The sequence below is a fragment of the Anabas testudineus genome, chromosome 16 (assembly GCF_900324465.2).
Source record: "Anabas testudineus chromosome 16, fAnaTes1.2, whole genome shotgun sequence".
NCBI classification, from domain to species: Eukaryota; Metazoa; Chordata; class Actinopteri; order Anabantiformes; family Anabantidae; genus Anabas; species Anabas testudineus.
In genome coordinates this window covers 4,018,189-4,027,978 of record NC_046625.1, presented here as the reverse complement: position 1 = coordinate 4,027,978, position 9,790 = coordinate 4,018,189, and positions in this window count along the sequence as shown.

Below are 9,790 nucleotides of genomic sequence, written 5' to 3'. Positions count from 1 at the left end.
CCGGCCCTGTGTGCACACAGCTGCTGCTTCACTCCGGCGCATTATCCGCCTGCACGAAGCAGCGCCGACGTCATCCAGGCCGTGCTCTCCCTGCTCACATATAATTGGCCTGAGATGCAGCACGTATCATGCTGAAATGTTTGTCTCATGCAAACACTGCTACTATTATTGTATTGAAGCAGTAATTGTGTCGTGCATTAGTGTAGTCTTTGGCTGTCACTGTGCAAACTGCAGTGATGAAGTGAGTGCAGTCCTTGTGCTCCTTCATCAAAACACACAGATTAGGATAAGTGAAGGTACTCATTCTGCAAAGTCAAGTTATTGCTTACATAATCATGGCTGCACAAGTAGTTGTGAATCAGTTTCACCTGATTTGGTGCACAGATAGTCCAGTTACTCTAAGATGGCACATACAGTACATGTAGCGTGCAGGTTTGCTGTCTCCCTCCACAGCCTCAAGAGCGTAGATGAGGTACAAGGGGACTGGCTGTTGCACCAGGAGAGCTGAACAGTGCTGTATAGAAGGGCAACAATCCAACAGCAGGTTCGGTGTCTGCTCTGTTGTGCAAGGATAAATAGGAGAAGCACTGTAGGTGCACTGACCTCCAGCAGGGTGCTGGTGTGCATGTGTCTGAACAAACTATCAGAAACAGACTCCACGACGGTGGAATGAGGGCATGAGATACTCTCACAGTCTAGCACCAAGCAGAGTTACTTACATCACCAGAGAAAACCACTGGCAGGTTCACCATTAGTTCTATACAATACAATTAGTAGTAATTTGCTCATGAAGATCTGATGTGTGATGTGTCCCCCAGAATCTTTTGAGCAATGTACAGTAATGTGATTTCAGGATGATCATTGTGCAAACAAGTGTGGTGATTACAGTACAGACTGGAAATGTTCTGTATGTTAATAATTGGTCTTTTATGCAAATCAAATGTTTTACAATTGTATTTTAAAGATGTAAACAAACCTCAGGCCTCATCAGAAACATTAGCAACTGTAGCTTTCACATAAATGTAGTGATGTACAATGTTTCTCTAAAATGTAGAAAAATATGTAGATGTATAGAATAAAAATACTCCTGAGTGCCTCAGAATAGTATTTAAACACTGGTCAGTCTAATTTGTTGTTTTCCAGTATTGATATTTTAAGCTTTTATGAGCAAATATACACAACTTAAAAGATTATTTGAGGAATCAAATTCTAAAATGCAGATTAGTTTGGTATTGGAATTTAAAAATCAATCAAATAGAAGCTATTTTGATAATCTATTCATAATTTTCATATTTTTAATATATTCCTCCTACTCATACATGTTGTCTTACTATTACATTAAACGTCTACCTTCTCATCACTCTGTACAATAAACCTTTGCCAGTGTTTCGTTCTGCATCTGACCAAAGGATGGCAGTGTAACATAAAGGAAAGGGCAAAGAACCTTAATAGTCTTCTTTCCCCTGTCTGGGGCCCCGAGCTTTCATCTGTTGGCTTCAATTTATTTCATCACACTATACTGCAGCTGATCTAATAGCATGTACATTTTATTGTCACCTAAAGGGAATTTCTTGCCACGCTCCAAATTGATGTACCTGTTTGTAGCCTTGGACAGTATTTGTGCTTCACAGTCACAAGGAGTGTGTGAGCAGCATGCCGCTCAGGTTTACAAATCAAACACAGCGGGGCACATTTAAACAGTAGATTATGGTTTTATATTTGGAAGGTGTTTTTTATGTAGAGATAATTTGATTATCGCCAAGAGAGCGTTGAACCCTTTTGATCCTTGAACACCCGGAAGTCACTGTTTGCACAATGCAGCTTGTTTTCATCTTCGATGCAAGACGGAAACAACCATGTTGTGTATGTTGGGTTATTTAGCGTCTTTAGTATCGTATCAGTAAAACCTTCAGATTTTCCAAAGCAACATCTCCACCGCCCTTGCAAACCCTGACCTCTGACAACATCTCAAGGTTTTTGATATGAGCAGACAGACAGATGCGTCTCCGTAAAGACTGGTGTCCTTCAGCCCATCTGATTCTCCTCCTGCACTTACCCACCTTATCTCCTGGTCCATGATGGTATCAGAGCACTTAAATAAGACAGGAAAACAATTACGGCTTTAAATTAAGTGATGCTGTTGGGGGTTTAATTTAATCAGAACAAAGTCGGAGAAATTCCTTTCCGATATTGATTAGGAACATGCGTCACTATTGGAGTTTTTCCAGTATTTTCTTGTGAGGTTTTGTTTGTACTTTCAAGCAGTTTTCCTTCATCATCGACTGTACACCAGTTAAAACCAGCACGGTCAACACACCGAGTCCTTATTTTCTGGGACACAGTCTAAACCAGACTTTAGACTTTATCCTCATTACGAAGGTTTGCAACCCCCCGAGAGTGCCCGGCCTGACCCCAAAAATTGCTCAATTGACTTATTCCATCTGCAGTTATGTGTGGTGATGGGGAACCATGACATTTAAATTTGCACCAGTCCAATGTGATCCCTTGCTCTGCGCGGGTTTTCGACACAGACTATAGCTCAAAACAGGTCACAGGATCAAAAGTGTCTGTTGCCTGAAGGAGTCACTGAGTCGATCCTTTCCATTTCTGCACCAAATGGTGTTTTCTCTACTCTTTTTTTTTTTTTACCTCCCCTTTTTATCTATCTGCTGCTCACTCGCGCTCTCTCACCAGTAACTTGCTGGAACACATTTAGATCCTGAGTAGAAGTCCTCAGTGCCCACTCATCACTCTGCGTGGTGTTTGAAGATTACTACGCTCAGAGACATCCTCACTGGGCATCCAGGCAGCTTAGAGGCCAAAATCCATAATCCCTTACCCTTCATGGGAATTCTCCATGCACTTCAACATGCTGAAATACAGCCCCGCTGCAGCAGCCACTCATGGTCGAGGAACTACTGCAGCCGGAGGCCGAGATAGATGGATGACATGTCTCAATGAATGTGGTAGAAGTAGAGGAAGTTAGATTTAAAAATAAGTTATATACCGCAGATAGTTTCTCCCCAGAAATCTAATCTAAAAGGATTTTTCTCGAAAGGTATTTTCCTTAGTCTGTCCACATGCACTGGTTACTGTTCCATGTATACCACAACAGCCCAGAAGACATTATTTATGGAAAATAGGTTCTTTGGTGGGACACGGCACCCATGCAGCCTTTTCTACCAGTCGTCTCAATACAGAATTTCCTCAGAGGGTTTAGTACCTTATTAAAAAGCGTAAATAAGTGTAGTTCCTTGATTTATTAATCTGCATGAACAAGTAATGTGTAAAGTTCAGCTGTTGTAGCTGAAGGGCCGCTGGGGTTTAATTTTTTCTACTCCAGGCTGCACTCCACTGCTTTGTTAGTCTACTGTGCTAAAGCCCATGTAATAGCTTAGGGAGTTTGTCTTGGAGCAAACAAGAATAATGAAAGTAATCTCATTTTTACATTTGGTATTTTCTCATTATGAATGTTTTATTTTTTCTTAATATATATGGAAAAATACGAGGGAGACATAGAGAAAAGGTCAGAACAGGTTTAAGTCAAGCATCAGGTTGCAAGATCACATATGTTGGACCAGTGGTTTTCTAGCTCTCGACACCATCTGTGCTTTTTTTTTTTTATTAAGTCCAAGTGATTTACAAAAAATGTTATTTTCTGAGGCAGGTTGCAAGGACATCGCCGTCCGTCAGAGTCCCCGTGTTTGTCTAAAATGTGTTGAGTTCTAACGTGAACAAAATGTCAGTGTGAGTGCCCTTGGTCAGCAAGGAGCTGGACTGCTACCCAGCACTACCGGCCTAACCTGTATCAGAGCGTTGCAGCTATCTCTCCCTGCTGTTTGGCATGCTCCGTGGCATCAAGCACTGAGGGCAGAGCGTGTCACTGAGCTGGCACCGGCCTGAACTCGTTCAAGGTTACTCTTTGATTTAATGGTGATGCATTTTTTAAAACCGCATCATCCTTCTCTCTCTTGCCACCGTGCCTAGTCCATCTCTGTCACAAACACTGGCTGTGCATCTCACCTTTAGCAGTGGAAGCACCAGGAGAGGTTGTTTAAGATATAAATCAATGGCAAACGAAGCCCCAGCTCCGGTGCAAGCTGCCCCTGATTGTTTTACCTGCCAACCTGTTTTAAAGGCAGCACTGCGAAGGAAAACCGTACTATATATTTGGACTATGACATGAGGAAATGGACTACTCATCATTTAGACAGCTTTTTGTATGGGCACTTACTATTAGCACTGACTACGAAGCCCTCATGTCCTGATACATAACCAGGTAGTGTGGTAAAATGTAGGACATTGGTGATTTCTCTGTCCTTCTGAAGATGCAAATGAGGAAGAAAAGTATCTTAGTTGTGCTTTTGCTTAGTATAAATAGCATCACCTAGCTCCATACTTCAGTGATGTTTTGACAAGGTGATATTCTGTAATCATCACGCCTCTGTGCTGTTGTTCCAGTAAATATACACTGACAGCATTGTGTATCATAAAAATAGATTTTCAACCAGTTGCTCTTTTCCTCTGAGGTGCAGCAGCTTGTGAACGAGCCTAATTGTGGAAGGTTAGCATTGGTGCGCACTCGGTACACACAGGGATATATTCTGTTGATGAACAAACACACATATAGTTTCTTCCTGAAATTAAACCTGAGCTGATCAGAGAACATCAGCCTTTGTATTGTGTTGCAGTCTGTTATGGATGAAGATGAACTGATGCATGAGAGGATCGAAACATGACACATTTATGAGCCAAGTAATCCCCTTATATCTCATGTCATTTTAAAAAGCAGGCACATCTTTGCCATCAGTACCTGTGTGTTCGACTTGATAAATCCGCCTCTCACAAGAATTGTGAAAGAGCTTAGAAGATATTGTAATGTAGTCACCTGCGTTTCCCTCCTTCCATGCACAGTTGTGCATGACGATATATGATGATAATCAGCTGTGGCAAGTAAGGAACGAACTTTCAGTGTTGTGTAAATATAAATTCCAGAAACATGATTTAAAGCGTCTTATACTCACTTTAAAAAATCTGTTTTATAAAAGTCTAAATCCAGTAAGAAATGAAAAGATTCAACCTGTAGTACATAAACCAGACATTTTAATTAACATGTAAACTTTTCTAATTCTCTTTTTTTATGCAGTATAAATCTAGTAAATAAACCCACAGGCTGATATTTAAAGGCTCAACTAGAGACGGTATACATCGTTAGCTTTCCTTATAACCTGACAAACATACAGGCTGGAAAATGCTCTGATACTGCACTTACTTATTTCTCAGCTGTAGCTTACTTAATCTAACCTTATTTTTAACATGTCCTGGTTCTGAAATATTAGAACTTAAATGTAAATTGTGAATTAAACAGGTGATGAGAATTCGAATGTCGGAAATTGACAGGATCTGTAAGAGCAGGGGGGACCTCGAGGGCCAGGTTTTCCAGACATGCACTTATGGCTTCTGATTGGTGGACCACACCTGCACCATCTATTTAGCAGTGTGTACAGCAGGGATAGTGGCCCTCGAAGACCAGGATTGGAGAAATCTGCCTTAGAATAAAGACGTATCTTCCTTCACAAACAATCACCAACTATGAAGCACTTTAAACATCAACTTACCCACAGAATTAATCCTTATTAGTTACAGCTGAAACAACCTGCCTCCAGTGATGTTTAAAATTATTAAATTGCATTTTAACTAGTACAGCAGCAAATCAGTAGTTGCTGAAAATGAGGAGCAGCTAGCTGAATGTTTTCTACACTGATATGTGGTAACGATCAACGGCGTCGGAGTTTAGCACGTTTTGTGTATTATAATAATATAATATTTAATTTCAGAGTCACTTTCTGGTGTACCTCAGTTAATTGTTTCACATTCACACACTCCAATTTTCACTCTCCTATATCCAGCTGTGGACAAGAGCATTACTGTGATACCATGAGGTTGAGAGGGGTGAAACACACAGAGGATCAGGTTTTGAAATCATTTAAAATATGTCTGGCTCAGTGCAGATGGTGAGCTACGGCTACGTAGCATGTTGAAGTAGTTTTGTTAAAAAAATTACATATAATTCAAAGGTACTTGGTGGCCAAAGGTGTGTATAAAACAGCACAATCTAACTATTGAGAATGTGGAAGGATTAAATTAAATTAAAAATTATTATAAATTACTGTGTGTTGAACTGTTGGTCAGGCAACACAAGCACTTTGAAGACATCCCATCGGCCTCTGAGCACATGAAAGGAAGAATTTCTCAGTATTTTCTGATGCTGATCAGCTTGGATTGATTGAAATACAGTGACATTAACCAATAACTAAATAGTTATCTGCAGCCCTATAATTAACAGAAACCAATAACTAATTATCAGAACTGTTGCTGATCAATATTCTTTAATGTTTTAATAGGACAATTGACTTTTAGTTTCAGTAGCAGATTGATATATTGATTAATACTGTAGGATAATTTTATAACCATACACATAAAGAATCACTGGGTTAAATCTCAGTGATTGGTGTCAGTGACTCAACACTGGGTTAAATTTACCTAATACACATGGGTAGAAACCATTAGGTCACAATTTAAACCTAATATATGGGTTTGATTTGACCCAATATCAGACCCTTGTGCACCTGCTGTACCTCTAACTTTACTTTCAACACTTTCCAGTGATATAAGGATCCTATAACATCAGCATTTTGTGAATTTAAGTTTTTTTTGCACTTATTGTAATTTTACAAGAGCAGTTCTGATACTTCACATGTACGAGGTGTGAAAATCTCCACATTTGGTGAAGAACAGGTCCGCAGTTTAAAAAACACGTGAAAACAGCTCGTCTCCACAGGATACGATAAAAGGTGAAGACTTGAAGACATTCGGTGTTGAAAGCATCCGAGACATCCAGCTGACAGATTCGTGAGTTGAGTAGCATTAGATCATAGATGTGCAAACAGCAAAACGGGAGAATTAGACAGTCGCTGCTGTCAGCCATTATCCAGCGCAGGGTGAATTGACAGCGTTACGATACTAAGATCCATTAGAGCAATTAGCTGCAGCACACAGGTGCCCTGCATTTCCATCTTTAAAGCCTCCAAATACCCTTAATTTCTACACTCTTCCAAAGAAAAATCTGTATACCAAATGTAATATAAGCAGCAGGACGGAATTAAATAGAGCGTGAACTTAATTTCATGTTGCCACAATTCATTCGATTCATATGGGCTTAATAGTATTGTTCATTTTCCTGCATATTTAGGGGTGAAGTGTTCGTACCTGGTTATGTCTGGGGGGCATTAAGTCTGACTAATGAAATGACTCTATCCTCTGTGGCGTTTTAATCTATTCACTGGGAAAGTAATTGACAAGCCCACAGTTTGTGCATTAGGATAGCTCTGGCACCAAAGGACAGCTGTCACTAAAGCAATTAAAATGACAAAGGTTAATTAATTCTCTCCAATTTTTACCTGATATGAGACATTCACAATGAGTGAGTTTTCATTTCCAGAGGAGTAATAGTGTTTTGAGGAGAGTAATTTATTTGTGACTTTAAATAAAAAAAAAAAAAATCACAGCAGCCATTGTCTGATAGAACCTTTAATGTGTCAATACCTCACACAATACGGCGCCTCAGGACAGCTTCAGCCCCAGATTTGAAATGAATTCTGCAGCAGGACATGATGTGAAATGACAATCGGTTGTTGTTTTATACCTGTTATTTTGTGTAGTAGCACAAACCAGATGTGATTTGTTTATCAATGAGCCATGCGGCTGCTTCACACTTAAACATTTGATTTGAACTTTTGTCTGTAACTGGAAAAACAAAGCTTTAGATTTTCGCTGTGGTTGTGGGTCAAGCGGAAGAAAACCAAGATGCAAATAATTACTATGCCAGCCACCTCTGACACCAGGAGAGCAGAACCCAAGAACTTTCTAATCCACCTAAATGTCAAAGCAACGTTCGCAGCCCTCCCTCCGTGTGAATCTCCACAGGCTGCCAAAAGGCCAGTGGTTAGTCATCTGTTTACTCCTGCAGCTGCTGGGTGTCATTGGGACTCTGAAGGAGAAATCCCATGATTCTCTCTGCCATTTCTGACAGCTCCCGCCCAGACCACATTAATCAGGGATTGTGGGCGAGCTAGGGGATAGACGGCAGGCATGGATGGCTCCAACCCAGGACAACTGAACCGAGGGAAAAGATCTGGGTCCAAAGATAACTTAGACGACCAAACACTGCTGGGTTGTAATGCTGTCTGTTTCATTCATACACAGAGAACTCATTAAATGGACAGTTTCTCCAAGGAAATGGCTAGTTTTTCTTGTTGCTGGGTAAAATGGAGCTGAAATTAACATAATGTAAAAAATGTTCGCTTTAAAGAGGAGTTAAATGAGCCCAACCTCTCCCAGTTGTGCAAATTAGTCTCCAAGAAAGAGATTTACTGCTGAATTGAGGTTATTAGATATTTGAAATTGCTTTGAATTTAATTTCTGAAAAGCTGTTTTTCCTGCGTTTTAATTATATGACTCTACTTTCTACAGCCCCCCTGTTTAATCATTTCATTGAGTTCCATTGAAGGTACAATAAGTGATCTGAAAGTTAACAAAACATTAGCTGCAGTGCTTAAACCTGCCGTCACTTTTTAAATGACTGACAATTCTTCTAATATAGACACTAATACTAGACTGAACAGTTACATCTAGGTCATTAGATGCTAAAAGTTGTTTTAAATCAATTGGATTTTTTTAAACAATCAAACTCTTAAATCTGCATTAATTGATTTGGCAACTTGGGAACATCACAATCATTTTTCTAAATACAAAACAGACAAATAATCACATCATAAATGTTTTAATTTTGAAAAGGAGAGACATAAATATTCATTTGAAGCCATGTTTCTTGCAATGCAAGTGCAATATTTACTCTTTTGTTTTTACCAAAAGAGTCTGTGTCTCTTAAGCTGCTAAATGTGTCGGTGTGTTCACCTGTTTTTGACGAGCTGCTGAGAGCCGAGCGAACTAAAACAGACAAATTTCAGGCTTTAAAATAAAATGAACAATGAGCTCAAAGGTGCTGAAAGGCATAAATGTCTGTAGGTTCATCACAGACAGCTGCATCTTACATTACATGTAGTCATTGAATGCATTGTTAACGTGAATGTATTAATTGGTGCAGCTTTAAGTTAAATAGTGCACAACATAACACACTATATTTGCCCTTAGACAACATCAGTCAGGGAACAGATCCATGTCTCGGCTTCCAACACTTTTGTGCCAGGCTGTTTACACAAGTAAGATTATGTGCATAATGAGGCTGCATTGTCTCGGCAAACTGCTGCTTTAATTCTTTGAAGCTGAACAAACTGTCCTTGGCACATTTGGGCAGGGGTGGAGAGATTTCAGAGTCACTTTACTGAGATGAAAGAACTGGCCCAAACGGCAATCTGAGACATTAGTCATTCCTTCTTCTCGGTGACAGAAACATGCTCTCAATTTATGAGTCAGGTGCTTCCAGTGATTTCTGCCACCCTTGTTCCCCCACATCATAAATTCCTCTTTATGCTCACTCATCCCACAGGCAGACCCCTATTCTTTGGCCTGCCTTGTCAGAAAATACACCCCATGTTGGCATGTTGGACGTCGTCCAGGCCGCCATTAGCAGCTACTGTGTTGCATATACCATAGCGCACACTGTAAAAGAGCACTGAATTTAAATAGACAGCAGTGATTGTGCCCCTAGGTGCACATTTGTACTTTTTTACAGGTTTTCTATCGGCACTTTAATTTATTCTTTCTGTGG